The 4,208-nt window shown below is 37.5% G+C and overlaps 1 long non-coding RNA gene across 6 annotated transcripts; it reads left to right on the top strand.

Moving 5' to 3' along the window:
• The first annotated feature begins 259 nt into the window (after positions 1 to 259).
• LOC133712301 (uncharacterized) lies at positions 260 to 4,208 on the top strand. Of its 6 annotated transcripts, XR_009847284.1 has the most exons (6): positions 687 to 738; positions 827 to 866; positions 984 to 1,386; positions 1,515 to 2,289; positions 3,268 to 3,423; positions 3,974 to 4,208. It is a non-coding gene; the product is annotated as an uncharacterized LOC133712301 (long non-coding RNA). The 6 variants fall into 6 exon arrangements; XR_009847283.1 differs by having other exon boundaries at positions 260 to 866; XR_009847280.1 differs by having other exon boundaries at positions 260 to 1,124; positions 1,303 to 1,386.

The raw sequence follows: 4,208 nt of genomic DNA, 5'->3' as shown, positions 1-4,208 counted from the left end.
TCGTTTTAGAAAAATACCGATTTAAATGTATACCATTAACATCAGTTCTTAAAATAACCGGTGTTAAAAGTTTTATTTGAAAATTTGCGGGAACCTCATTTTCGTGGACGCGCTAAGTGTTTTAATGAATTCAAGGACGCGGGGACGAAAACTTAAAATTTTCACACTTAAAAAAAAAAGCACTCGGCCCGACCCCAAAACTTTCTCACTTTGCCTCAAGCCCTAATATCCATTCTCAACCCCAGCATCACAAACTCGAGCTCCTAATCAACTTCACGAACCTTCCTCCTCCATTCTCCGCCGGAATCTGAAGAGCCGAAAGCCCGACCTCGATCTGAAATTGAAGTAACAGCTTTGAATCCTGAGCCGGCCTCGATCTGAGATTGGCAGAGTCGAAGAAATTGAAGAGGCTCGCTCTGGTCTTCTCCGCCCTCTGCTCCACTCTCCTCCTCGGCCGAATCCGTCGGCGATAGGCTCTTCATCTCACCTTTCCACTACTCCCGATCTTACGCAACCACCCAAACATTTCACCAAGACAAAAAAAAAAGGCCGCAAAAAGTGGTTCATTCTACCTCCGTTCACTGCCACCGTAAACAGCGCCGCTTTGGGACGAGAGCTCTCAGAGATGTGTATATTAAACCCTCCACCTCCTCAGCTACGATGGCGCTTAAATGGGTCACCAGGTGCTGCCCCGAGATTCCCAGAAGCCTTGTTCAGAAGCTCTTTCGCTTAAGACAGGTTGAAGTCTTTTGAAGTTTCATTACATTTTGGAAATGGGTTCTTGAATGGTGATTGGAAAGTGGTTTGCTTTGATTATTTATCACAGGTTCGAAGAGAAGCATCTGACATGGATCAATGTGTTAAGGGTATCTGAAATTTGTATTAACTTTTGTTTTGTTTTGTAATGGACTAATGGGTAGAGCTCAGAGCTTTTGTTGCAATTATATGGGGTAGTTTTGTTTCTGATTTCGATTTTCGTGAAGGTGGGGGCTAAAGACTTGATGAACTTAGAAGATCGAATATGTCTTCCTATTTCTGTGAAAGAGTTCCCTGATGATAAATAAGAAGAGGGACATTGTAGTGAAGAAGAAGTCAAGTTTATTCGTAGCCTTGTGTTGTATAAGGTTCATAACTGTGGTCTCTGTCGCTTGTGTGCATGTTAAGCTAGTTATCTTGCTTACACATGTTATTTGCAATTTTTTGTTTATTAATATGCAGATTCTGTTGTTCCTTGTCTATTGAAATTGCCGGCACTGTGTTATAGAGTAAATAAAGTGAGATTCATCTCTATTTATGTTTCAGTTTTACTTGGATTTGGGTTTAGGAGCAGGATGACAAGAAGGCCCCTGACTCTGCTGCTAAAGTCAAAGGCGAATCAGCCAAGAAGTAAGTTTCTGATCCCAAGATTCTTCAACTATTTCTGGCTGGTTGATTTTGAATTGGAAATTTGATCATAATATCTGATTGTATGAGTGATCTGTGAGTCTAATTTGTTTATTATTGGTTTTCTGCAGGGGATATGTTGGAATTCACATCTCAGGATTCAGAGATATCCTTTTAAAGCCGGAGCTTGTACGCCCGATTGTGGACTCAATATTTGAGCATCCTTTTGAAGGTATACTATTGAATTCAATCTTCCCCGGCGACGGTATGGCCCCGAGATTGCCGAGTCCGTCAAACAGGTCCCTTTTTTATCCTTATTCACTATATGCTCTTCAATTTCCCTTTACGACTGGTTTATTTTGCATCGGAGTTGTGGATGATTGTATGTTTGTGTACGCATCTGTGTATAGTTTGCTATATACACTCACTCGCACTCAATGAAACTCTGTCAGGTAAGGGTGATGCCCATTACTTATAAAGATTAGATACAGAAAGCCAGAACTGTTACTATCTCTAAACTGTTGGTACTCTTTTGAATCTTTCTAGAACTGCATTTCTCATTGTAGTCACTGAAGTGTTATACTCTTGCATGCTTATTGAATGTAATGCTTGTTGCAAGAGTTGCTTCAATTTTAAATCAATGTTTGACGCCAAATTCCAAATTTCAAACCCCTTGAATCATTTTTTCAGCTTTTGTTTTTGTTTTGGGTTTTTTCTCTGCTAACTTTGACTGTCAACAGTGGGATTTTGTTTGTTTTGGGTTTATGGGTTTTGTTGGGTTGCTTTTGTTATGAGCAATGGGGGACTCAGGTGGAAAAGTGAGGTTGGTTCAGTGCCCAAAGTGTGAGAATCTTCTTCCTGAGCTAGCTGATTACTCTATGTATCAGTGTGGTGCTGTTCTTAGAGGTATGCTTTCTTCTTCTTTTTGATTCAAATTTTTTTTTTTTTTTGGGCTTTCTGTTTTTGTTTGTGAGAAACTTCAGGGAAAGATGGGATTTTAGTGTTGAAACTTTTACAATTACCAAATTAGGGAGTCTCTTTATGATGGTGATACTTGTGATTCTTGTAGAAATTTGTGTTTGATTTATGAGAAGGTTAGGAACCCAAATGAGATCAGGGTTTTTGGTCTTGAAATTTGGTATGGTATAAACCTCAAAAACACACACCAACGCAAAAAGGACTAATGAATTGGATTTGTGGGGCTGAGTTTTTTATAGCTGAAAAAGATGCAACTTGCAAAGTTCATAACTCAATAACATTCTATTTCCTGTAGTGTTTTCTGCAGCCAAAATAAAGCAAATTTTTTGTTTATTTTTGAAAGAATTTGCTCTTTTCGGGATCAGACAACTAACCTTGCCTATAAGGGCGTTGTTTCGGTTTACCCTCCCATTGTTTTGTATTTTGGAATCAAATTTTAAAATTTGGGCCAAGAACAACAAGGTCAGTAAGAAGGCTTCATGCTTGTCTTTCTATGATGGAAAAACATGTGGTGAAGTGGGAAGGGGGATCATTTGTAAGATTAAGCTTGTCATGTTGTTATTATAAGCATGGTGGAAACTATTTTTTCTTTTCTCGGTAACAAATACACACACACACACACACTATATATATATATATATATATATATATATATATATATATATATATATATATATATTTATGTTATATATTATAATTTATGTTATATTTCTATTATAATTTTTGTCTACTAGTGTTTATGCCATAAGAAAGCACGCAGTTCACATATCTCAAGTTAATTTGTGTGCCTACTTGTGTGTTCCTGTGGTGTGGGGATGTGGGTGCATGCATCTTTATTTTTTAGTTTATGTCTCCCTTGTACTACATGTACATTTTTGTCGCACTAATATTGCATTTCTTGAACAGTACAAGGATTACAGATTGTGACTGGGATTACAGATGGATGGAGTACCCAGCTCATGCAAGAACTTCGAGACATCCCTTGGATCAGTCGTTGGCTACATATGGAGACCATTCAGTCCTGCGCACTTTAATTTGCTGTTAGTTTTCTCCAGCATATAGGTAATTTTAAGTGTTGTATTCTAGTCCTATATTTTGAATTTGGCTTAACATGTGTGTGAATTCCCAAAATGCAAAGTGATACTGTCTTGAGTCTGTGCAGTACAATAGACCTTGTAAATACAAAGTTGAGTGTGCTCAGGCTTTACTTGTTCAAAAATGCTGTCACTGAGCACTGAGCTCAGAGCTAATGATTAATGAGCTGCAGCAATATATTTATATGCTTCATGTCATGTTCCAGACGCAGTATTCTGGTTTTGGTTCTCTGTTATGCTATTTGAGCCACTTCAATTCTTGTTTTTCATAGGCTGTGTGCATTGTGCTGTGAATTTTTCCAGTAATTTTATCTGGTTTAAGCATTTCAATCACAGAGTTTGCCCATTTTGTTGTGTTCAGTTCATGTTTTTGCTTGTTCTGATTTCCTAATACTCTGATATTATTTGGACCATTTCAATTTTCCAGACCTATAGTAGTTGATCAAACTGTAATTCTGCCTTGTATAGAAGTTGGTTTAGTTACTAATGATTCTGCTGTTTCTTTGGTTTTGTTCTAGGTTAAGATATGGAATATTCAGGAAAAGAAATGTACTGCAGTTCTGATGGGGCACACTTAGTATGAAATCTTTGAGTTTGGCGTACCCATGCAACTCTTTATCTTGACTGAAAATGTGACTAATCTTTTAACTTGTTCATATGTTTCTACGCTAGCATTTTTAGGTTTGCAGTTTTATTTTGTGAATTATGTTGGATCATGAATTTGGACATAATTAATGGAATGCCTCAATTTTT

Source organism: Rosa rugosa, chromosome 5, assembly GCF_958449725.1.
Source record: "Rosa rugosa chromosome 5, drRosRugo1.1, whole genome shotgun sequence".
Taxonomy (NCBI): Eukaryota; Viridiplantae; Streptophyta; class Magnoliopsida; order Rosales; family Rosaceae; genus Rosa; species Rosa rugosa.
Note: the sequence above shows the minus strand (reverse complement) of the source record. Positions and strands in the feature narration are given on the sequence as shown.